Raw genomic sequence first — 26,884 nt, 5'->3', positions numbered from 1 at the left:
GTTTCTCATGCAGTGAAACATTTGCCAGCTAGGAGCCACGCAGGTAAGTGGTCGCAGTGGTTTGATTTATTTCAGCGAAACACTGGGAACAACCTGAATGTCCATCGGCGGATCAGGGAATAAACCAACTGGTATTTGCATAAAGTGAAATACTAGCCAGCAGTAAAAAGGACGGAACTGTCTGTTGTGTGCAGCGAGGGAGAATCTCAAAGGTGTCACTCATTGTGCAGCCAGACACAGAGGCTCCTGTCCTAGTCATATGCTATTATTATGCTATCACCCTGCTTAAAGGGTTAACAAGGAACAGAAAACAGGTTGGTGGCTGCCAGGTGTGGGCCAGAGGGAGGTGGATGACTGAAGGGGCTCGAGGAAACTGCTGGGGGGCGCGGACCTGTTTCATACCACGATTTGGGTGGTGGTTCACAGCTGCAGACATGTGTCAGTAGTCATTGAGTTGAAAGTAAATTACGGCTCAATAAACTTGACTTAAAAACAGACAATTAAGAGAATCTCTGAAGTTCACAGGCATATTGGCTATGCCCAGATCCTACATTCTTATCAGTGAATGTAGGAGACAGATAATATTTGGAAAAGAAACCAGAGTGGATATTTTAAAAATTAAAAAAAAACCATTTTAGCCAAACATTTAAAAAAAATGTCTGCCAGAGAAATGAACAAACCTGAAGACCTAGCTCTCCTTCTCTGGAATCTCGCCTGTTTGAGTGTGGTGCTCAGAGGGGCCAGACCCGTCCAGCACGCAGCCCAGGCAGCGCAGCTGCAAGTGAGCCAGGACCAAGCCGGACACACGAGTGAAAAAGAAGACTGAGATGTCACTAGTTTCCATTGTGCGTGCTTTTCATAAAAAACAACAATCAGCAGGTGTCATCTGTAATTCTCAGATGTTGCAAATAGATTTACCTGAAATGACTGGACTCAGGTAGATTCACGTTTTAAAGCAGAGAGAACTGCGTCATCTCATGTTTTCCACCCACAGGACCAGTAAGTCTGAAAACCTTTGCTCCTTATTCTGAAAACAGGCAGCACATGGGCAGTCCCCCTCAGTGGCTTTCAGACAAACTCGAGGCCAAGCTTTTTATAGTTTGGATGTGAATTTGCTTGGCCCATGTTGGAAAAGCTGATTTTCTGGGAAAGCCTTTAATTGCCTCTGTGCTTGCAGCAATAAATACATTTCTTTTGCTTGAAGGTGAACTGTTGCCTAACAGACTGACTTGATTTCCTAAGCCTTCTGTTCTCCAACAAGACAGGGATTTGAGTGTGGATGAACCAGGCCTTTGGGAGCACAGGCTGCAGGGCAAGAATGGGCTGGAAAAAGCTGATTCTGGGGCCACAGGAAGCACACAGAGAACTCTGGTTGTCAGGCCTCCCATTATGTATGTAATGCTCTAACTTAGGAGCTATCAACACGGAATACAGTATCAATGACCAACGATCCACAATGTCAATGATAATCACCAAATAACATTTCTGTTATAGGAGATAATGGCACAGGGTGGCTTTGGGCTGTACTTATACGATTAGAAAGAAACAACTATAACAGACAGTAACTCTTTGAGTTACCCAAATCATAAAGCTACAGGTAATTAAAATAGCTGACTATATTTACCGTCTCGGTTACAGACTATTAATTTTCATCAGTCAACGGCACGTGCCAATATTTTACTAGTATTGTTAGGTCATGTGCTTAGGTTACATTCAAGTGTGATGTGACTCACAGTAGAGACTGTGTGTTCTAACTGGTCTGTGTTTCTGTCATTGCCCAGTGGGGAGCTCTGCATATAGTGATCGCCCAGCATACTGGGGAATTCTGCCTACAGATGAGAGGAGCGAGAGGAAGAACTGTGAGCACGGCCTTCCAAATATTAGCTTCCCCTTTGTTATTGTCAACCAGGCTGGCAGTCTTTGCAAGTGACATTTTTTACATCTGTGGCACAGACCAGGAACAGAACCAACAGTTATATCTATTTTGCATCTAGACTAAACACAGTCACAGAAAAAAAATATTCTTAAGGTTGGTAGTATATGCAGTTGGTCTGTTATGAAAAATAACTGGCCAAGAAAGAAGAAAAGGTTCAGAACAAGAGCAGGTTTCAAGTTGGCTGTGGTACACTGATTTTTTTTTGTTGATCTCTGTTTGAAATGTTCCTGCATAGGACAAGTTTCAAATAGAGCTCCAAATTTTCTGTCATTAGAAAAGTTGTGACTACCACTCCCCACCTGTCCCTTCTCCCTGGGCTTTCACTTACTTAGATGTCATTTTATATTCATTAAAGTTATTTCATGTTTCTATTTCTTTTCAATGATTTTTATTTACTTTTAACTTTACATACAATAAAGCTCACTTTTTTTTGTGGATAGTTTGGTGAGTTTTAAAAAGAGCTCAGAGTCATCCAACCCTAATTCCCGGAGCTGCTCCTTTGTCATCAACCCTGATTAATCACTGGTCTTTCTGCAGCCTTAGGGTTTTGCCTCTTCCATACTGTCATGAAAGTGGAATCATCCAATGTCATCTTTTGAGTCTGGCTTCTTTCACTCAGTGTAATGCATTTGAAATTCACCAGCCCTGTCTCTGCCCTGTTGTGTGTATCGGCAGTTTGCTCCTTTGTATCACAGAGGAGTGTTTTGTTGTATCCCATTAGTGCAATCTGTTTACTCATTCACTTGTTGAAGAACATTTGAATTGCTTCCAGTTTCTGAGGAATGTGAACTGGGCTGTTATAAACATTCACACATGTTTGTGTGTGTGCCTACGTTTTTATAAATACCTAAGAATAGGATTACTGGGTCATATGGTAAGGGTATGCTTAACTCTATTTTCTAGGCTGGCTGTTCCATTTGCATTTGTACAAGCAATGTAGGAGAGTCCAGGTGCTTGTCAGCACTTGTTGTCATCGGATTTGTTCTCTTAGCCATTCTCTGGGTCTGCAGTACTCATTTCTTTTTTTTTCCTTTTCATTTCTTTGTTTCTTCTTCTTTTTTTTTTCTAATGTCATTCCTTTTCATTAGGATGATTTCTACATGTCTGCTAGTATGAGATCCAGTCCAGAGTCCACAGTTTCCATTGATAGCATCACTGTTACTGTGGCTGCAACACCCTTTTCCAACGAGAACATAGCAGCACAGCCCCTGCCAGCAACTGTCACACTGTGGGCCACGACCACAGTGGTTTTCTCAGAGTCAGTGGGACTGTGACCAGAGTTCGGTCCTTCTGCTTCTGTCCATATGGACACACAACCCATAGTCAGCTTCTTCACAGACGTGTGAATCTTGTTCCCAGGGCAGGAGTATCTCAGCAGGGTGAACCAGCACAAACTGGACAGCAGGCCTGAAAAGTGATAGAGCCACATGCCTCAAAGGCAGGGACTTGCAAAGATGACCTTTGATGGGATCAGTACATTACCTTGAACTTCCATAGATGTGAGGGTGGGGGAGATTATTTTTAAAAATTCTACTGTACATAAACTGGAGAGACATTCAATCCTAATTTCTTATCTATTGTACATATTTAATTTTATTTTGGGTAAAAAAATTATTCCCTTGTCATATATTGTTGTCTAAAATACATGTCTTTTTGGTACAGGAATGCCACCTTTGTTCTCTAGCAAGACTGTTACAGGGAAGAGTAACAGTCATTTAAAATTAGACTAACATAATATTGCTTTTCAAATTTACATCTCTGCTCTTCTCCACTGATCACCCAATCCTTTCCCAAAGGCTTCATAAAATGTAAGACTTGGAAGGGACTTCAGCGAGCGTCTTCAGGGGTCCCTGGATCATCGGCATTAGCCTCACTCCACGCTCATCAGCACTGAGGGTGCTCAGACAACCCCCAGACCCACGGAATCGGCTCTGCGTCTTAACGAGACCCCAGGTGATTTGCGTGTGCCTTAGAGGTGGAGAAAGTCTCTCCAGAAGTGGCTCCTGTTCCAGGACTGGTCTAGGCTGGCTGTCAAAGCATTCATTATGGGGAGTTTAGGACCTCAAGAATCTTGGCCCCAGTTTATGGAGAGGAGAGGAGCCTGGAAAATTATTTTTAACTAGCTCCTTAAGCAATCTGGATACAGAGTCAGGTTTGGGAGCCAGAGAACAATTCTCAAAAAGGACAGGTGAGGAAATAGCCCAGGGGGTGAAGCACTTTACCTACAGCTCTGTGGCTCTGACCCCAGGAGCGGTTCGCAGGCCTTTTGACCATACTCTAGGGGTTCCCTGGGATAGTCAGGCCCACTCTCCACGCTGAACCTGGTTTGTGAAATGCCTGGAGAGGCTTCTGGGGTCCCCTCAGGCTTTAAAATCCACTTCCCCCATGCACAGGGGATTACACGAGTTTCACTATAGTGGATGGGAACCAGAGCCCAGCAAAATGCCTTAGAACAAAATTTTCCTGTATTTTCATCATTTATATTTTTCCTTCCAAAGGTTTAGAGAAGAAACCCTCTAAAGGACAGTGGACATATTTTGGTGATTTTAAAAATGCATGGGGGTCCATGTACCCTGAAGCAGGGGCCACCTGGCCCACTCAGGTAGGCTTTGGATCTGGTGATGCTCCTCCAGCCAGTCCTCGGTGGCTCCCTGGTCCCCTCCCTGGACTTGAACTCCCTACTGTTCATTTCACAGGGGGCTGGGGCTGAGAGATCTCTGGAGCAGACAGTTGCATAGAGCATAACACAATTTTTGGCAGTTCTTTTTATCCCCTGTAGCATTTTATTTTCTGGAAAAAAATTGTTTCATTCTCTTTAAGAAAACATGAGACATTCCCCCTTTCTAAGAGGAAACCTAACTAATCCACCCAAATCCCATGACTGTCTAAACGTAAGTCACTCCAAGTTTTAGAGAAAGAACTGTTTTGTTCTGTCTTTTGTGAGGAAAAGCTGGAAGTGGCTTTCTAACACTAACAATCAAACAGAATCCGTGATGAGTTCCAAACAACAGATGCAGGTTTGCATTTAAGTTCAGGTGAGCTGGAGGAGACAGCCCAGCATGTAGCAGGTCGGGGCTGACGGGACAGGGGCCCATTTCCTGGGGAGGTGAGCTCAGCACGCAGTGCCTAGTCTTACTCTCTGATGGAGGTCGCTGTGGTTGCAGAAAGTGCCACAGTGTCCACTGTCCTTTCCTGCAGGACCGAGTAAGCCCTGAGAGGCAGTGGCTCCCTCTGATTTATCACTTGAGTCTATGAAGCAGGGGCTTCTGTTTGGGGTTTTAGCATGACTTGCCCACTTGTGGCTTCCACATCCACATGCTCTGCTCCAGGCGAACTGAACTTCTGACAATTGGACCAACTTCTCCTGTACCTCATGGCCTTTGCATATGCCTCATTGCCTGATGACTCCCAGGGGCAGCAGAGGGTATTTTCCTGACCTGGGAACTAGCTTAGGTGCTGCCTCGGCTTGTTTTGGCCACAGCACTCACTGTGCTGTATGTGGGAAAGGGCTCATTTGAGCTTCTGTCTCCAGCGTCCCTTGCAGGGGTGTCCAACCTTTTGGCATCTCTGGGCCCCACTGGAAGAAGGAGAGTTGTCTTGGGCCACACATTACATACACAATCACTAAAGAAAACTGATGAGCAAAAGAGAGGTTTTAAGTAAATTTATGCTTTTGTGTTGGGCCAAATTCATAGCCATCCCGGGCTGCAGGTTGAACATGCCCGCCCTACAGCATTCGACAAATAACATGACCTACTGTTATGTTAAGTAAAGTAATTATGGTGCTGCTGGAAGTAAAAGGCCAGAGTCTTCTATTTGTAGGCCATTTAAAATGACCATTATAATGTGCTCATGAGTTCTGAAGCACTCCCGAACCCTGCTTCACTGGTTAGCATTGTGGAGGGCTGCTACCCTCTTATTCTGTCCCCTCACCTCCCTGCTCAATTCCTGAGGTCATCTCAAAATGTCAAAACACGTCACCGACGACCTCTGCTCTTCCCCAATCTCTGTGCTGATCTGGGGGATTCTGCCTGTTGGGTGTGCCCAATGATCTGGTTTTATCTGTCTGCCTTGTCAGAGAGAATGCTTTCCAGACCTCTGAAATGGAATCGTAAAAAAGGACCACCCGGACTTGGGACGAGGAGTGTACTTAGGCCCTATCACAACCGTGCTTAGGATGTGAGAGATAAACAGGGCATGATCTGCTGAAACCAAGAGTTAAGAAATGAGGCAAGAGTTTTGGAATGCCAGGACTCCCTCCTCCGGGAAATTTAGTTCTGGTGATATTTGAACCAAGATGTTCAAGGACAACCGTCAGTGATACGCCAAACCTGCTTAAGCCATTTATTGAAACTACTGTGACTCGGGGGTGAAAGGTCATGGAGAAAATGTGGGAATTGGCCAACGCGGGTCTTTGAAAAAGCTATAAAAGGAAGATTTTCAATGTTTTCTGAATGGCTTTGTTTTATTTTATTTTATTTTTAATATTATTTTATTTAGTTACTTTTCAAGTACATTTTTTTTAAATCTATTTCTCCCATCCCACCGTACCCCCCGCCCAGTCTCCCCCTCCCTCCCATTCCCCCCAGTCCTCATCTCTGTGTCTTTCATACTTGTTCCTCAAAATCCCTCCCCCCTTTTCCCCTTAAGTTCCCTTCCCTCTCCCCTTTGGTCGCTGCCCACTTGTTCTCTATTTCAGTGTCTTTGTTTTTATTCTGTTTGCTTGTTTGTTTTATTCTTTAGCTTCCTGTCAAAGGTGAGATCATATGGTATTTGTCCTTCAATGCCTGGAAAAATATGGAACGCTTCACGAATTTGCGTGTCATCCTTGCGCAGGGGCCATGCTAATCTTCTCTGTATCGTTCCAATTTTAGTATATGTGCTGCCGAAGCGAGCACTGAATGGCTTTGTTTTCAAATAAAATATTATAATTCTATCAACAACAGACGCCTTCTTATTACCTTTTTATATCCTCCCGCCCCGAGCCCTCCCAGGAAAGCAGGGACCAGAAGAAATACCTTGCAGTTCTCGTGGCCAACACTAGGTGACAGTAAGATGCACGCTTTGGGAACGAAGAGCCCACTCCACTCAACTTCGCATTTGTCAAGTTCACGGATTTAGCATTTGTTTGGGTTATGATGACACTCCTCTATGGAACAGAGGGCAGACCCCTCAGCTGTCACAGGGAACTAACCTCCCACGGGGAAAATCAGATGAAAAATTTGACTGCAGAATTCCAGTGGTGTCGAAAGAGCATATCAAAGTCCATTTTTCTTTTTAAAGGGTGGCTGAACTCATTCAATAATTATTTTATAACTCCATTCCCTTTTGAATTGCTCAAAGGAATATGTTCTAAGTGTACATATGTATGAGAACCTGTTAGACCCAGGCGCAGTGCAGAGTTCCAAGAGATAGCGACCAACTCACCAGATTAGGTCCCTGTGTGAGTGAGATTAGATTATAGGAGTAACTAACATTTCTCAACTAGAGCATTTACTATTTGGAGCACTTTCCAAAGTAAACTATTTAATCCCTGCAATACCTCTACAGAGTACATTCTGTTCTTATATTCGTTTTATGGGAGAAGAAACTGAGGCACAAAGAGGTGTCAGTCACTCAGCTGGCTCAGAGAGGAGGGGACTCACACCCGGCTTTTCAGGACAGTTCCAGAGGGAGCCGTCACTGTGCACATGAATGTCCCTTGAGTAAATGGATGTGACTTTGGACTCTCTAATATATCTCTCTGACTGATCTTCATGAAGCTATAATCAAGCCAGAACCAGATGGACAACCTGACAAAAATAAACCGATGTATGCTTGGGGTTCATGGAAACCCACACAAAACAGAGCTGGCCACCCTGCAGTGACTAGCTAACAACCTGCTGCTCCATTGTGGCCACTTCACGGTTTATTAATCCTCCTTCTGCTAGAAAGTGACCTAAGGCAGAGAGAGAAGGTGAAACTCAAACAAGTCAATTCTGTTACTTTTTAGCAACTCTGGTCAGAAGGTATGCGAGGAAGACCTGGGGTGTGGGGGGTGGGGCTGTAGGCTAAATACTCAACGATCAAAACACTGGGGGGAATAGGTAGATACCTCTCATCATCTGTGTTTTCTCTAGCTTCCATAAAAAGATGTATTGTTGAAGAAAGGTTATGTTAGAAAGATTTCTGAAGGGTTGTAGGCTTTAGTTTTTATGGTAAAAAGATTGAATTGTTACACAGTTCCTGAACGAGGGGTTTTGCAGAATGTTTGAGAGAGTATGTTTTTGGGTACAGGGAAGTTTTTGGGGAATTGAGCTCACACCTCCTGGGAGAACACGTTCACTCGGGCAAAAGGCCATCGTGGCTAAGAAGGCTGGGCAGGTGAACCCTGGGACACTAACCTCCGATGGGCCCTGAGAAGTTAAGTAGAAGGTGATGCACGGCCTCGGCTTTCTGATGGGGGCAGAACTCCCCTGGAGGGGAGAGAATGTCTGAATGGGGAACTATTTGGTTGTGAACAAGTTACAAAGCTATAAAAGTGACTTCACTGGGAGAGACATTATGAGATGGGATGGTAGCTGTTTCCTAGAATAAGTGTGAGAGGAAAGGAGTCCTTGAAAGAGATGGTGAAGGACATGGATGAGATGGTCGGTGGGAGCTCAGGGCTTCAAGGGTTTTAGAGAGATGACCGAGACGTTAGCACCAGAGGCGGCAGGGACTTCCACGTTACTTCCTCACAGGGGGCTGTTCATGAGTGTAGATTCTGAAGGTCTGCAAAGGACCAGAATTATATTTGTACAGAGTTAAGAGATACCCTCCACATGTGAGAACCTTCTTAAGGTACATGCATTTGATATGGATGCATGGAATTATAAGCTTGGGGGCAAAGCCTAGAGAAAGATCTAGTCTAGCTTTGCATATGATGACAACGGCCCCATGTGGCCTGGACAGGCAGCTCAGCGAGTTAGCGACAAGCAGCCTGGCATGCTAGTTCACTAATTTTTCCACACCCCATACTGCCCTGGATGTTTAATAGTGGGAAAGGTTAAATGACAGTAACACCAGATGGAAATTTAGTCTCTCTTATTTACATCTTTGGAAGTATCTAATATTTGGGAAATTAATCCTTGAAGTATTTTGCAAAGATGTTATCAATAATAATATTGTACCTAGTGCGTTGCAGAAAGTTCTGGAGCTACTGACCAATTGGAGCCACGTGATGGCAATCTTCGTGGGCCGCAGTGGATGTGAGCTGCTGAAGGTATGTAGCCCAGTGCCAGGGTTAAATCGAGTAAACAAAGGGCTGGTGCTCACAGTCCTGTTTGACAGGGCAGATGGCTATCTGGACATCCTGGACTTCCCTCCTAAGACCCCCCAGTTTAGAGTGATTATTTGGACGGACACTGAACACACATCCGCAATTAAAAAAAGAACAACAAACCAAGAGAAACTGATCTTTTTTCAGTCTGGTGGAAAGATAATGGATGGCTCATTTGTCCAGACATGAAACCCAAGGTCTTGGGCGAGAGGAAACCAAATAACATTAACATCCATTCCAGACAAGTGACTCAGCTGCGGCACTGTTCTCATGACATGGGGTGAAAACAACCTTCAGAACATTGGTTCTTCTCAACTGTTGTCAGAAAGATAAATAGCCACTTTCCTCCATACAACAAAAGGCAACAACTGTCCAGAGCTGTATTTTCAAGGCAAATACTTATTCCTGATATGTTTTTGTGTGTTTGAGGTTCCACAAAGGTCTCATGGTATCACATATGACAAGCGAAGATGCATACGGTTCATTTCATAAGCAGGGAGTGGTGATGGAGAAAGTTAAAAGTATGGACTCAAACAGGGCTGTGATGAACATGGTAGATTCTCAGGATCTCAGCTTCTTAATGGGATTACCCGCAGAGAGCCGCACCCAGGATGCCTCTGCCAGATGCTCCCCTTTGCACTCGCATGTGTCTTCTGTCCCTCACCATCACCGTGGGCTTCTGGGTCTGTCCTACTTTGAATGCGGTGTGCGGCCAGGCAGGAGCAACAACACACTGAGGGAGGGCTCTGAACCCGGCCTGGCCACCTGGGAGGCCTCTCACACTAAAACCTTCCTCTTCCTCACTCCGAAAGACCCCTGATCCGATGGCGGCCCAAACAGGCTGTTTCAGGGCTGGCACTTTGTGAACCAGTGGTGCTGACTGCAGCCTAGACGGGGGAGGGAGACGCAGCAGAACTCGGGGGCGGGGAGCATCACAGGGAAGCTCCCCAGTCGCTCTGATGTCACCTCTCAGAATGTGATTTTGGGGAGGGATCTCAACTGGTAGCATTTTTTTCTGTATTCTGATAGAGCACAAATGCATTCTCCCATTCACACCTCGAACCAGAGCGAGTGGTTTCTGCCTGGGCACTTGGATAAACTCTCCCCTCGACCATCAGCGATGACGTAATTCCCTCCCCAAGGCACTGTGAGGGCCTTTCGCAGCCTTCGGGATCCCTAGCAGCCCCCAGCACGGTGGTCTCTCCTTCCTTCTGTAACTGGAAGCAGGTGCGGCTGCCTGCCGCTGCCAGTACGAATGCCAACACTCGAGACACAGGTGCTGGCCACCTGGAAGATGGGGGACTCACGTCACAAAGCCCATCGCCCCCTCTCAGTGAGGCAGATGTGTTTATGAGGAGGGAGAGGGGAACGGAACAAAGAGACCGAGGGAGGGGGGTGCAAAGTTCTCTACGTGCAGACGAGCACCGTCCATGCTGATAAGGCAGGTGATGGTCCGTGTACATCATCCTGGTTAGTCATCCTCACTTCATGTCGTCATCCTGGTTTAACATCACCCTGGCTCCAAGGTTGAAGGTCGGCATATCTCCCAGAGCTGGGATGCCTGAAGGCTGGAGTCAGTATTTTTTGAAGCTGGTTCCCAGGACTCTTATATGAACATGCTGTTTACTTACAACCTACATGTTAAAGCCAGCATTTACAGAAACAGTGTCAAAAGAATTGTGGGGGTGGATTAGCCTTCCCCACTGTTACAATTTTCTGCTGCTACACTTCTTCAAACAGGCTTCTCTCTGAGATGTGGGTTCAGTCTGGGGGTTCTTTGTACACCTCTGACTTAATCTTGTTTGGCCTCTTTCCTTATTCCCATTCTGAAAAAGGCTTTTCCTGAGGGTTTGGCCGTTAGCTCTGCTTTCCTTAGGCACGCTTGAGGTGTGCTCTCTTGGTCACTCTGAGTTGCCTCAGGGAACACTCTGAGGCAGGTGACTCACATTTCATTGCCGGGTTTCTCTACCCAGATGTCGCCCAGACACTTCAGACTCAGCATGCCTGAGGGTGAACTCGTTACCTCATTTTCTCCAGCTTTGCTCCCAGCAAAAGCCAAAGAGCAGCAACCAGCCCTTCTCAGCCCCTCACTAAGTTCATGTAACACATCATCGACCTAGACTCCAATGGGGAGGACACTGTTGGCTCACACCACACCCACAGCTAATGTGGTGGCCGGACTGCCCTCCATTCTCCTCTCTTCCCCACCCAATAATTTGAAATTAATCTTGCCCCTATCTATCTCCATCTGGGTCATATGTCAGAGAGTCCCTGTGTCACAGAGAAGCACTGTCTCGTGATGACTCCGACTTCTTCCCAACAGCACCTGATCGGGGGAAGAGGGAGGCTGTTTGGATGCCTGTCTGCATGGCAGCAGCCTTGCGGGATCAGCCGCCTCTAACAAGTGCCAGCACCAGGAACCCCTGCGAGCTCCTCCTGATTAACAGAAGCAACTGAGAATGTCAGTCCTTCATCTTTCAGCGAGCATGATCTAGCTAAACAGTTCACTGGTCCTCAAGTGTCTACTGATTATAAATGGGTCAGTAAACTTAGTACTACTGATTGGAAAAATATATATATATTAAAGATTTTATTTATTTTTAGGGAGAGGAGAAGGGAGAGAGAAAGAGAGGGAGAGAAACATCAATGTGTGGTTGCCTCCCACGCACCCCCCCACTGGGGATCTGGCCTGAAAACTAGGAATGAGCCCTGACTGGGAATTGAACCAGTGACCCCTTGGTTCACAGGCCAGCACCCAATCCACAGAGCCACACCAGCCAGGGCTTTATATATATATTTTCATACACTAAGAAGGTCTGAAGAATACAGAAGGAAAAAAATATATGAGAAAGAACAAAAACTGAGGATTCTATTAGTAAAGTTAACATCTAGCAAAGTAGTAGGAAAAGCATCTTGGCTTACTTATAAATTAGAATAACCGAGCATTCATTTCTAAATTTTGACCTAGATTATAATGACTCTATATGCTATTGGCCAGTAATTTCGCCCTATCTGGATGCCCCAAGAAAAATTCGGTTTTACTCACATTAGAGGAGGTTATGCAACAGTGTGGTGCCCATTTGCAAGTGGCACTGTGTGCAGTTATATCTCTGCTGATGTATTGGCATGTAGCTGGTTACACTGTAACTTCTTTAAGATCAGACAGCAAGCAATCTTAGAGGTGTAGCTTGCAGACTATGTGGTGTCCTGTATGCAATGAATGCTTGGTGAATACACTCCTCCCTACTTCTGCATATACTGAGGAAGCCATCAATGTCTGTAGTGGTGATAACAGCTTCTGCAGGCCTTTTACACATTTTTCTGACTTCAGACACACTGCTGATTTTGAATGACAATTTGCTATCCAATTGATATCTGGGATTTATGGTTAATGCTGTCATAGATTTATTAGCTGCTCAGTTTGGCAGTGACTTCTTTGAGCCAAATATTCCTCTTTGTCATGTAAAACAGTAGCACACTTTTGGAAGCCAGGATTCGACGTGCCAGGAATCAATTCAGCAGGCAGAGACTTGACCACTAAAAGGCTAACAGGGTTTTTCCCTCTCAGAGTGATTCATCAGAAAATGATTTCCAACTATAAATGGACTTTAATTTCTTTCGCTGCTTTTCAGCTCCTTCTCCCAAGTTTATGTGCAGAGACCACAAAAGGGTACTGAGCTGACACCGGGAACATAGCGATTGGTGGGAAGGTCAAACGCTACTGGCCGGTGGGCAGAGACCACTGTCTTTCTCGCCTCTTAAAAGAACTGCAGAAACCAAGGGGGAAAACCAAGGGTGATTTCAAATGGTGTATAAATTATTCAACCAGAACTTGCTCATTCCCACAGCCCCAGGTGCCATCTCTCTGAACAGAAATTGTGCCCCCCATTCACCTGCAGAGAAGCAGGTGTATGAGCCTGGGCTGCAGGAAGGGGTCCTGGGTTGGCTTATGCATGAGGCTTTAAGAGTTCATCAAGTCCTCTAGCCACTCCCTTATCCAAGTGGACGGTCCTCTGGCAAAATTCTATGCTCTTCTGGGGAAATATTGTGCAGTTAGAGAGACTGGTCCCGCACCAATTCAAGCAGTAGGAGGGGGTGGTTAAGGTGGCAGTCTTAACCTAACACTACCCGCCAGGATTCCCACCTGGTGCCATCTAGCGGGCATTTCCGGGACACACACTTGAACCCCCAAACCTGGTCCTGCAGATTCCATATCACAAGTCCAGTCCTTCCCCAGCATCTCTAGGGCTTCTTCCGTTGTTTGTTTAGTCCATGCTAGTCCTCTAAATAACCATGATTCACCTCTCTGAGCTCTGGCCAAATCTGCTGTGTCTGAATTTTACAGGAACTTTATAATTCAGGTAGCCCACATCTCCCCTAGCTCCTAGCGTCTTCCCTTTCACCAACCCCTTATTTAAAATGGCCTTGACTCTATCCCCATCTCCCTGAGGCATCTGAGGCTGCAGACCCCTCCTTCGTGGGGATAACCACCTTTGCTGCCTCCCAGCCTCTCTATTGCTTATTCTCCAGGTTCTTTTGGGGGGTTTCTTTCTTGCTTCTTAAAGGTGCTGCTCCCTTTGCCCCTGCTCTTCCCATAGCACACACTTTCCAATGGTGAGCCCGTCCAAGACCCTCCCTTGAGGCATAGCTGCTCCTCCTGGCATCACCACAGTCAGCACCCAGCCCAGTCCATGCCACACCTTATGTCTTTGCTGGGAGAGCTTCCTGTTCTCTCCTCCGATAGGCGGTGCCTGCCGAGAAGGTGGCTGTCATGCCTCACTCAGATGTGCGTCTCTAACCCACACTACAGTCTTGCACAGAGTGAGTGGCAGCGTGTTTGTGGAATAAATGAAAAACTAATAGGCATTTATTTCCACAAGTCTTGCATTTTACAGGAAAGGCAGAACCTTCAAATGTGTTCATATTTAAAGAGCTCCATTGACTCAAAGTTTACCTTAAAAAAAGCAATTAGCTTAGAGCTAATAAGAGTGTAACTTGGTACGGTGATAGGTGGTTAGCAGGTATCATGGTGATCATTTTGTAAGGTGTATAAATGTCAAATCATATTATATACCTGAAACTAATATACTATTGTATGGCAATTATAATTAAATATATAACAAAAAGAGAATTAGCTTAAATAAGAGAAATCACAATACATCATTATATGTTTTGCTACATGATACTTTCTGCTTTGGACAGTAACTAGTTCATTCACAGAGATACAGTGTAAGATCTTTTAGAAACAGTTTAAAATATAAGTAATACGGACTGAGAGAAGTAACTCGAGTGGCCTGAGCTAAGCATACCAGAGTTCACTTTACAAGGAAACGGAGCCACCATACTTCACCATGTATAACACACACTTATTTGCCCAAATTTCTGTGGGAAAAATAAGGATGCACATTATACATGGGTAGTACCAACTTCATATGTAAATATTGTAAATTTGTTACCGGATGTAATATTTCTTGTACCTTGTATCTCTTCTTATGTCTTGTAATTATTTGTTATATAAAAATTCTTGTACCATAATGTCAAAAAATAAACACTAAAGTTCCTTTATAATACAAGAAACAAATATGGAAATGTAAATAAAAAAATAAATGAAGAAATTAAAACAAAAAAATTTTTTTCCTGAATGTTTGGGCCAAAAATATGGGTGCACATTATACACAGCAAAATATGCTACTTAGAAAGTAACAGAGCTGAACATTTTCCTAAAACAAAACGCAAACTTTGAAGAAGCTTCTTTTTTTTTTGAAGAAGCTTTTTAAAAACAAGTTTTGTTTGTTTTAGCTTCCAGTGAGGGCAAACATACAAACAAAACCCCATGGATTCTTCAAAACACATAAATTAGGTTCTCTTGAGTTTGTGTGACAGACACTTTCATGAAATTTGATGGCATGTGCTGTGCCTCCTGTCACTGTGATTATGTATCATTCCTTTCAAAAGTCTCGGATCACACTAAAGTGAGTTGGTTTGGTTTCCTTGAGCAAAGTCAAAGCTAACACAAAAACACACCCAAACCACCCCACGTACAAACTAGGTTTTAGTGTTGACAGTGCTTCTACCCATAAACATGTTCTCGTCTTCTCCTTTGCTCCCCAACTAACAGTAGGTTATCAATATGTACCTATGAAATACACAAAGGAATAATGGGTTTGTAAGAAAAGACAAAACTGAACTGTTTGGATGGAACAACAGTCAGTTACAAAAGTGAGCAGTTACAAGAGTTAGGAAAACGACTGGAAGTGTGTGGGTGTGTTCTCAAGGTCTTAGAAAAATTCAGGAAGTCCAGCAGATGTTTTCTGTTAAGAGGCGTTGGAAGCCCCAAGAGCTACATCTGTTTTTTTTTTAATATAAGTTTATTTGTGAGACTATTTTTTCCCTCTTCAACAGCTCTCTGCTAAAGCTCGCCAACTGAAACGCTGGCTGAAGTCTTGAGCTCCTGAGGCATCGGTGAGCCACTCAGAACAGTGCCCGTGAACAGGGACACCCCTGTGGGGGGCAGGAGTCTGGGTCAATCACTTTTCGAATACCTCTTCCTTCTTTCTTATTTCTGGAGAAGAACTAGGACTTTTTCTTCAATTTCATTGGTTATAAATAGTATAATGCAGGTTTCACTAAGTTATATTGTCTTCCTTTGGAAAATGATGGCACAGTCATAATGATAAGTATGCTGTTTTTCTTTTTCTTGGTGTGCGTTTGACACAAACATTGATGAACAAGGATCCCATTCAGGAACTCAGAGATCAAGTTAGTGAATAATACTTAAATATTAGGATTTTCTGCTCTGATTTTTTTGAATTTATTATGTTGAAATACCCATAGAATGGAACTTCTCTTACCACAGCTGTTCTGTTAATCAGTTTTCGAGTTATGAACGCTGACCTGCAATTCTGCTCCTGGTTCTATTTTGTATGGGGGAGGGGAGGGGGACTAAAGCTTCAAAAGCCATAAAGTGAATTAATGTTGAATAAATATAAAAAATCTTATTTAAATTTCTCATTTCCTTAGGAACTTTTCTATTTCTATTACATAGACAAATGGGTCTCCAAAAGATTTAGAAAAAATTAGGTTTCTATAACAAGTGCAATACTTTGAATGAATTAAATAGCAGTTCCTTTCCTGGCTGGCTGGCTAGTGATGCTGCAGGAAGAGCTAGCTCACAAACCTTATTAAAGTCTAGAAACACAGCTGGCGGCATGTTTTAAAGAGTCTGTCTGATTACTACACATGGTTACGGAATGTATTATGAGTATGGAGCAAATTCAAGAACATTAGATTCTCTTAGCCTGGTGGTGATTACGATAGTCACGAAGAATTTTAATCAAGCATCTTACAGAGGGAACTTGTGCAATTATTGAGCTATAGAAGCCATGACCAAAGCAAACCTCACTCAAATCCCACCTTCTCTTTGCCTTGAAACAGAGTTTTTCCCTCAGGAAGAGGCAGGTAGCCTTTCATATTCTTGCCAGGAAGAGCACAGATTGCAAATACAGGGTCTGGCAAAAGTTAATGCCTGCTGGAGTGTGGTTGGTAGGGTATGTGAGTGTCTCACGTGAGATGGACAGCAATTTGAATATTTCACCTAAAATGTCATGTGATGTGCTTGAATGTGATATTGTCATGTTACAGAATTACGTGTTTATGATTTTGTAATAAAAGGTTTTGTCATTAAAAAAAGGGGCATTATTTGTGCCGGACCCTGTATATCCGGATTAAAATAAATTAGAATAGTTGTGTGGGAATTTACGTTTTAAAACATTTTCATGGCAAATCCCTTCAAACTTAAACCATTTTTGAAAAGTTCTTTTTTTTAAAAAATTTTATTTAGTTATTTTTCAAGTACAGTTTTTTGTCTATTTTTCCCATCCCAGCCTCCCCTGCCCCTTGCTCCCCACCTCCCTCCCATTTCCACCCCCCTTAGTTCTCGTCCCTGTGTCCTTCCTATTTGTTCCTCCAAATCCCTCCCCCTTTTTCCCCTTAACTTCCCTTCCTTCTCCCCCTCTGGTCACTATCCCCTTGTTCTCTATTTCAGTGTCTTTGTTTTTTTTTTTTTCCTGCTTGCTTGTTTGTTTCGTTGTTTAGCTTCCTGTTAAAGGTGAGATCATATGGTATTTGTCTTTCAACCCCTGGCTTATTTCACTCAGCATAATGCTTTCCAGTTCTAATATTTTCACGTTTCATACAAGTGAACTGCATCGCCTGGGAAATGACATACATCTGGAGAATGAAAGGTTCCACAAGACCGAGGCTGAAACCCACACACTAGTTATTTGTCAATTTGCAGGGAAGAAAATAGCTGCAATGGGTCACATAAGCAAGACTGTGGTCTGGGGCAAACCAAACTCAGAGTCACTTTAACACCCATTGTGGGTAAAGCTGGATTTTTCCTTCCTTCACACCAAGTCAAGATGAGATAGTTCCATTTTGCCCCAAGCACCAGCATTAATTTGTCATTAATATTTAATGTTGGCACTTTTCTTCAGTTGTTCTGTGAGCATAAGCTTTTCAGCCGGGTTTTCAGTCTCACAGGTCTGAGGGCGTATGGAAGGACATGTTTTATCTCTCTGATATTTCCTCCCTGTGTGAGTTTGGCAGCTGATTTAACTTCAGCCTCAGCCTCTACAAAGTGAGTATTCCTGTGAGGATTCCGTCAGCTGAGTGTGTAGCACAGAGTGTGCAGTATTTATGCCTCTCTCCCCTGCCCTTTTCTTCTTTTGATTCCTCCTCAAATGCTCTTTAGAACGGCTGCTGGAGCACTGGACATCACAGAGCAGTGGCTTACCAACATACGCGTTCTGTCTTACTGCCAAGGAGGAAAGTTCCTACAGCGAGAACCTGGCAGGAATTCGTGCTTCATCTCTTTTTATCAAATGGCCCAAGCAAGCCAATATAGATACAATTAGACAATTAAGGGGAAAATGATTTTAACACGGAGTTAAAAAAATCAACCTAAATTAATTTCGTGAGTGGTTCCACAAGTCACTGGATGATTCACTATTCTGACCTGCCCCTGGGCTGCAGGAAGCGGGTACATATCAAGTTGACTGTGACTTTTGTTCCCATTTCTAAAGCCAGTGCGACTCTAAACTTCTATGTCTGGTCTTTTGCTAATTTATATTCACTGCTGTTATTTCAAGAGGCTGGGTGAGTTTTCCTCAAAGCAGGTATACATTTTAATTATTCTGAGTTGTACTTACATAAATAAATCTCACACTGTGTGCACTCCCCGCCCCCAAGAGGGATATAAAAATAGCAATGGAAACAACCAAGAAGGAAAGGAAAAGGAAGCAGGAGCAAAAAAGAAAATTTGATTTTTATTTCAGATTTTTGTGCTTTTCTAAAAATAACATCAAAGCCCTTAAAATCCTTCATGGTGAGGTTATCTTTCACTGAAGGCTGCAGTTTATGTCTTTTCCCAGGGTGGACAGCTTCTTCTTTAGGTCTGAGACAGATGCTTCCAGCAAAATTGGCCCATCTTCTCAAATTAGAGGGCCGTTAAAATTTAACATCAAAAAGTCTTTTTATGGGATCCAAAACAACAAATAAATTAGAGAATATAAAACATGGTGTGGCCTGGGACAGGCAGCTCAGTTTCTTGGAGTGTTGTCCTGAGTACCAAAAGGTTGTAGGTTCAACCTGATCAGGACACATTACCTAAGTTGTGAGTTCAATCCCCAGCAGAGGTCTGTATGGGAGGCAACTGATTGATGTTTCTCTCTCTCTCTCAAAACAGTAAACATGTCCTTGGGCAAGGATAAAAAAATATATATGGTGTGAAAGCCATATTCTAAGTGTCCTCTTGCAGCTGCTTCTTTCTCCTGCCCCACACCCACCCACCTCCTTTATGCCCACAAAGGACTATTCATCCACCTGGAGCTGGTATAACTATTTCAGATCATTTTCTGCCACAGTTCATGTGATCCATCATTCCTTTGGTAATATTACTGTGCAAGTGACAGCTCCATTCTGAGCCAATACTTTCGGCTTCCAGTTATAATTTACTCCCAAAATGCTTGCTTTTCCATGGTTGTGAAATACGCCACCAGAATATTCTTAAAAAGTGGGGGGGAAAAAAAGCTCCTCTAATATAAAAACATCCATCCATCACTCAGTGAAAATGAGAAATCAGAAATTCACTTTCTAAAGTTTTCCTTTATTCCCGCCCAATCAAGCCCATAAATATTCATGACCTGATACTCCACTTATTTACATGACATGGACACAGAAGCAGGGAGATTAAAGTGGTGGCTCATGACACTACGAGGGGTCCTTTAGTTCCGGGTTGGCACAAGCCAATTCCCTGTTAAAGTGATATTTGGCAGAAACTCTGTAAGAAGCAGCCCGGGACTCTTCTGACGCATTTGTAAGTAAATTGACTGTAAAATTATCTTCAGACAAGCATCAATGGGGGCGTATAAACAGTGGGCCAGAGGAGGTTTTCCAAAAACATCGCTGACTGTCATGTAATATTAACAGGGCTACGCCGTTGTGTTGGCAGCCTTGCTCCAGCCCTGAGCAGCATTATGACCAAGGATGGTAAGGCTGTGCAGAGCCCTGCATTAGTCATGTCCAGGCTCTCCGAAGGGATCACGGACGCCGGACTTGCGGAATTCAGTGCTCTGGCTTTAAACTCAAAGTCACAGAACACTTGCCGAGTTACTAGACCTTTTTCTAAAATCTCTCTGTGCACACAATTTGACATGTTCAACAATGTAAAAATATGGTAGAAGACAAACGCTTGCTCTTCATAACAAAGAAACAACAACAGTTTAAACATTGCCACTGATTTTATCATTAGGAATTGAAACCACTAGGGATTGGAAACCATCTTTCCTCCTAGGATAAAAGGGTCAGCTTAGTCATTTCTGTTAAAACTTTAAATGCCTTAACTTTAGCTAATCATGGTATACAGTGACAAGATGTTCCATCCTTATCTTTTGGAGATCATTAGTGATTTTAAAAGAAAAAGGGTGGGCAAGTATGTCTGATGTTTTGCTAATGTGAACCAAAGAGTCATGCAGGCATGTCCTCCAGAAAATACAACAATTCTATTCCATAGAACCTTCCTCACTCACCCGAGGCCCTTTTTTCACTGCTTCCAAAGAGAGGGAGAGGAAGGTATAGAGAGAAACAGGGATGTGAGAGAGAAGCATCAATTGTACATTGGTCACCTTTTGTACACGCCCAGACTGGGGACTCTGTGAACCTGAACTAGGGAAAGAACCCACAAGCCAGGCACGTACCCTGACTGAGAATCGAGGCCACACCCCTCCAGCTACGGGACGATGCTCCGACTAACTAACCTATAGTGGCCTGGGCTGCAGACTTCTTGCTGGCCAGTTCCACTGGACTTGGGTCTTGTCTAAGCACACACAGGCTGCCCCACTGAAGTCCCGGGTACCTCCGCACTGAGAGTGCTCCAGGAGCAAATATGCTTGGGCGGGAGCCCCCACAACCTCTAGCCACAGAGAGAAATGTCCATTGTTCTAACCAGCTCTAAACTGGTTGCCAAAAAGCCCATTTAATGTGAATTATTCAATCATACAAATCTCCAAAGATAGATTTCTATTAAAAAAAAAAAAAAAAGGGCCCTGGCTGGTGTGGCTTAGCGGATTGAGCACTAGCCTGCAAAGCAAAGGGTCATAAGTGTGAATACCAGTCAGGGCAAATGCCTGGGTTGTGGGCCAGGTCCCCAGTAGGGGATGTGCGAGAGGCAACCACACATCGATGTTTCTCTCTCTCTCTTTCTCCGTTTCTTCCCCTCTGTCTAAAAAGAAAATCATTTTTGTAAAGGAAGGTCCGTATTGGTTCAATAGCTGTAACAAATGTACCACTCTAATGAAAGATATTAACAATGGGATATTACACAGGTGAGAAGAGGGTATGTGGGAACTCTGTACTTTCCGCACAACTTTCTATAAATCTACAACTGATCTAAAATATAAAGTCTATTAAAAATAATAGAAAGGAAGTAAGAGTACATTCCACTTATTTTAGCCTCATTTCCATTAGGACCTTTAACTTCCTTTGGTTCCTTATTATCTATTTTATTCCCCATCCCTCATGCGGAATTAAATATTTGGGTCAAAAGCGTCTGTAGTGACAGTTCTGTTGGGGGAGATCTTAAAATTAAGCTAAATGTTATATTCAGTTGATATAATAACACCTAAAATGATGAAGTAGACATTACAGGAAAACACGGGTCACAGTCTTATTGAATTTTGTAAAGTGAGGGTAGGAGGAAGAGAAGGGAGGCGGGGAGGGGGGATAGAGGAAGAGGATGGGGGCGGGGAGAGATGGAGCTCACCTACTGAAATTGTGGGGGTACCTTCTGCCATTCTGCCCAAGACACAGTATCCCACATGCCTTTCATACAGTGAGCATCTCTACACAATAAATGAAACTATCCTGCTTAAAATTTCTCTTTCTTTTCCCAGGGGACTGTCCAGAGGGAATGTTGACTATACCTAATTGCCATCTTCTTCACTGATTTGAGACCCTTCCTCTCTGAAGAGACATGTCTCCTCTGTTCACTTCCTCAGGATCAGAACCAAACCTGTGGAGAACTAGCTGCCTGTTTCCAGAAATAAGCTGTGGGTAGCTCAACATGTGCCCACCACTTCCATGAGATCTCTCTTACTTGGAATTCGTCATGAATCGAAAACCAAATCTATGTCAGTAAGTTGTGGTAGTGCAGAGAGGTTAGGGGTTGCCAGCTGGGCTGTGTAATGAGCATCGGATGGGCCAGAACTGTTGCGTTGGACGTCTCTATTAGGTGATGAGCTGCGTCTGATGCTAGCAAAGGCTAAGACAAGTAATTCATCATCTGATCTGAGAAAGAGCATGCCTTTTCATCAGCAGTTCTAGAAAAAGGCTCATATGTGGCAAGTAGCAAGCAGAAGACAAGGAATTGAATGTTGGCCAGAGAACTGAGTTATGCATCAAAGAATGTTCTTGTGTCACTGCATGTGTTGAGAAGAGGATACATGTCAGCATGACGGGGATGTGGGTCACTCAGTCTGTGATATCAGGAAACACCCGCAGTTCAGGATACAATGGTAGGATCAGGTAAAGACTCCTGACCTGGAAGTGAAATGTGTTTCTCTTTTTGTGTGCATGTTCATGTGACAATCTATCAAAACACTGACCAGTCCATCCAAACCCATGTACTGTCAAAGCGATCCTTTTAAAAAGTCTGTTCATCTAACCTTTGTATCCAAAGTACTTAATGGCTTCCCTTCACTCTTCAGAGAAAGACTAAGCCTTGGACGCTGACGTGATCCACCTCAGCTCCTCACGCCCAGACTCTGATCTCCAGCTCTGCCAGTCTGCCTTCTACTCCTTAGAGGTGCATGCTATCTGGAAAGTTCTCTCTTCTACTTACTTTGGGAGACACTCCTTCCACCTTCAGTTCAGTGCTCCTGCCCCAGGCAAATCTCTCAAACACAGCATCACTAATCACTCCTGCAGAGTCTCAGCACAACTGCAGTCTTCGAAATTTACACCGCATTCACCTAGTTCCTAGCTCCCCAGTGGCACGTACACACCCAGTGGCCAGAGGCCATGTCTATTTGCCCGCCCAGCACACTGCAAGTCTCAGTAAACATCTGTTAGTGAAGACAGAGGGCTGCATCCAGCTGAGACTGAGGCTGGCCTCTCCCACACCCACTCTTGGGCATCCATCCTCAAGGCTGCAGTGGTGTGTTCTTGTCCCTCTCCTTCTCCCAGAGTTCAAAACCACTTGTTCCTAACTGGGTCATCGGCTACCACCTTCCTCCTTCAGAGAATTTTTCTATTCCTGCAACGGACAGAACATTCTTCTCATTTCTCTTATGCTTCCACCCCAATTTCTCCAGGCTCCCAGCCAGCACACTTTACTGATTCCTTCTTAAGCATTTCTCCTCTCTCCACTTTTCTCCTCACCCAATGGTCCTATCTTGTCCAGGCCCTAGCTCACCATGCCTGGATTACTCTTCTTTGCCTGATTTTGTCCTTTATCACCAGCCTTCTCAACCTTTAATAAACTCCAAACCAGCTATTACTACACCAGCTGCCTTAAAACACTGTTTCCACTGTGTCAGGTACAGGCTCAAGAACCCGCAGTGGCTCCTGACTGAGCCCTGCATGGAGCCCACTTGAAAGCATTTAAAGCCCCTCTATCCAAAGTCAGCTCATCTCATCCTTGCCACTGTTCCTTTGCTCATGATTCACCCACCTGGAATGTATTGTGGTGTCATTCCCAGTGTTCTGTACCTATTAGCCCAGATGGTTGCTTAAAAAAAAAGTCAATTGTTCTTCTGGTCACAGTTAACTGTGTTCTAGCTCATTTTTTACGTGCTAAATGTATGCCTCTCAATTTATGTCTGTAACCTCCTTAGGACAGAATCATATTTCCTTAGTTTTTAAGTTTTATTTTTAATTTAATCTTTATTATATATTTCCCCATCACCACTTAGTCCCCTTATACCACCCCCACCACACTGCTGTCCATGTCCATGAGTCCTTTTTCCTTTTTGCTCCAGTCCTCCGCACCCTAACCTCCCTCCTGACTACCTGGCATCTATTCTCCATCTATGAGTCTGACTCTTTTGTTTCTTAATTCAGTTTGTTCATTAGATTCCATATGAGTAAAATCATGTGGAATGATTTTTTAATACAGAAAAACATAGTTAACATAAAATTTACATTTTTAACCATTTTTAAGTGTACAATTTGCTGGCATCAAGTACATTCCCAATGTTGTACAACCATCACCATAACTATTTCCAAACATTTTCATCATCCTAAACTGAAACTGTCCATTAAGCAATAATTCCCAATCTCTCCCTCTTACAGCTCCTGTAACCTCTAATTTACTTTGTGTCTCTAGATTTTGCTTGTTTTAGATATTTCATATAAGTTTATTTCACTTAGTATAATGCGTTCAAGGTTGACCCCCATTGTCACACGTATCAGCACTTTGTTCCCTTGTCTTTTTCTTTGTGTTCATTATTGACACTATTGCGATGTCCCCATGTCCCCCATCCCCGTTTGCTCACCTCCACCCAGCCCTGCCTTCCACTTTGTTCCTTTTTAAGGTTGAATAATATTCCATTGTGTGGATGTACTTTATTTTGTTTATTTACTCATTTGTTGATGGACACTTGGGTTGCTTCCACATTTTGGGAATTGTGAAAAATATCGTTAGGGACATAATTTCACAAATATCTGTTTAAGTTCCTGTTTTCAATTCTTTGGGGCGGAATTGCTAGTCATGTGGAAATTCTATGTTTGATTTTTTGAGGAGCAGGAACCAGATTTCCTACATTTGCCTTTCTCTGTGGTACCCAATACTTCTAAGGGTGGGTTGGTGAGAAAATAGTGGGTAAATACTTAATGTTAAATTCACTTAGTGCAGGCAGAAGGCAGTGGTTCAGAGCACAGATTCTGAAGCTGGAACGGCTGGGTTGGAACCAGTGGACAATGGACAAATGACTAAACCCCTCTGTGCCTCAGCTTCCTTACCTTCAGGAGAAAACAGCAACCTGCTTCAGTGGCTTATTGTAATAGAAGAGTTAATATATGTAAAGTGTAGAAGAATGCCTTGTACAAAGTAAGCGCTACATAAGTATTTGATGTTGTTTAACAGTGATTATAAAATATTACTCATTTGTCAAGATGTCAAGGAGGCAATAAGATCCCTAACCCAGAAGTCTACAAGAAACCCAAGCCAAAAAGACCAATACACAAATGTCCACAGGTAATTCTAATATTATTTCTGTGTTCTGGCTGTGTTTTCTGTTGCTAATATTTAGTTGTCTCTAAACTTGGTTGTGTGAGAAGGCGCGGCATATCCACCTATGCCTCCATCTTGGCGGAAGTCTAATTCTAATATTATTTCTTATTTCTGTTTTTGTTGCCTAATTCTTCTGCATGAAGATGTGGAGGAAGCCCTTGATATGGTGAGTGGGGGGCACTAACACTTCATTCTGCACGAAGGTTTTCCCCAGCCAGGGGTCCTATAGTCATGTTTTGGAAAAATATATTTTGAATCTCATTGTATCTGAGTCATGCAATAAGTTTTTTACAATTATTTTTAGTGAGATTCTCTTGAAATTGTGTAGAATTACAGCACAAAGTATAACTGAAAACTGAGTAATTAAAACCCAGTATTAGAAACCTTATTACCTAGAGAACTGAAATATATTTCTGTCAATGAAAATATATTTCATTTTAATATAGGGCTCATATCATACTGTATTACAGTCATAAAATAGGAATCCGAACATAATTTCGACATTCAAGCATTGCCATGTAAAAACTCTGTGCTTTTGAAATTATTCTTAGGTGGGAGAGTAATTTAGCATTAAAAAACTAAGCCAGTGAGAGATTTAGTTTGATATTTTCATTTTACTTTTCCCTTAAATAGTCTTTAAAATGAGCTCCTTAGAGAAATAAAAAGGCTCACTTTTAAATTACAATTGAGAACTACATGAAATTAACTTGATTCACCATTTTCCATGAACTTACACTGCTAGGAGGGATTTTGGAACTGTCCGTAGCACTGCCATGGGTGCGTTTCCCCAGATGGGTACCACCAGGGCCGGGATCACCAACATCTCTCAGTTACCCATGATCATGAGTTCTTTCTCCTGGCTGAATGAAAGCCTCGGGGCCCTCACTCTAAGTCTCTCCGTGACATTCTCTACATGGCAGGGATGGAAATCACCTACGAATTCCTTGTGTATGAGCCCCTTCTTTACTTGCCAACTTACACAACTGTTCCTTAGCTTTACTTTCTTGGTTATTAAATTGTCCCAGTTCTTCCCCCTTTTATTATTTTTTTCTTAGTTCCTCTCCTTTTTATTCTAGGTCTTCAATTATAGTTAAAGAAAGAGGAAGTGTGGAGCATACACAGAAGACCAGATGGTTTCCAGGGCAGGAAATATCCAGTTATTATTCTTGACCACAATTAGATAAGAGGGAGAAAGGAGAGGAGAAACCGGAGTAGGGGATTCTCAGACATCCCATGAGGAAACAGGAATGAGATGGCGTTGTGCTAATTTGGTCTTTTTTACTGCATGGAGCAGGGGCCATCTGCTGCACAATACATGTTTGGTGGAAAATTCACAAGCATTTTTTGCATACTAGGCGCATGCATATGCAGAAGGTCTCAAAGAGCCCTGCCGACCCATGACTTGGCCTGTGACCTCCTCTCCCATCTGCTCGTATTAATTTTACTTCCTTCTTGTTCCTTTAGAATCTGAGTCATTTGTCCTGGTCCACTCGTCTCTGAGCTAACCTTTCCCATATACCTGAGAGATAAATAATCAGCCTGGACACATTTATCTTTCACCTACAGTGTCATTCTTTGAGTTGACTCAAAATTTCTTGGAAATACGGGTGAAAGAATACAGTAATTCTTTGGACTCTTCAGATTGGTTTTTCTTGATGCTCTTTCTTTGATGAGTTGTTGAGTGATTTGTTTTCTTGCTGATTTTTAAAAAATTTTACTCTTCCGTTCTCACAATGTTCAACCCCCAACTTTCACTATTAATTTCAACCTCTTCTTTTGTCTAGAACAGGGGTTTCAAACTCATTTTCACTGGGGGCCACATCAGTCTCGTGATTGCCTTCAAAGGGCCGAACGTCATTTT

The 26,884-nt window shown here is 43.3% G+C and overlaps 1 protein-coding gene and 1 non-coding gene across 4 annotated transcripts in view; both read right to left on the bottom strand.

Annotated features, from left to right (window-relative positions):
• Nucleotides 1-26,884, bottom strand: part of COL4A2 (collagen type IV alpha 2 chain) — a 183,693-nt gene that overhangs the window by 78,491 nt on the left and 78,318 nt on the right. The gene's annotated exons all lie outside the window — the stretch shown is intronic.
• On the bottom strand, nt 6,728-6,834 carry LOC128626644 (U6 spliceosomal RNA). The gene has a single exon (XR_008390630.1). It is a non-coding gene; the product is annotated as a U6 spliceosomal RNA (small nuclear RNA).

This window comes from Artibeus jamaicensis, unplaced genomic scaffold (assembly GCF_021234435.1).
Source record: "Artibeus jamaicensis isolate MK-2021 breed Jamaican fruit bat unplaced genomic scaffold, CSHL_Jam_final scaffold_833, whole genome shotgun sequence".
Classification (NCBI taxonomy): domain Eukaryota; kingdom Metazoa; phylum Chordata; class Mammalia; order Chiroptera; family Phyllostomidae; genus Artibeus; species Artibeus jamaicensis.
The sequence above is the reverse complement of the archived record's forward strand: the minus strand, read 5'-3'. Positions and strand labels throughout refer to the sequence as shown.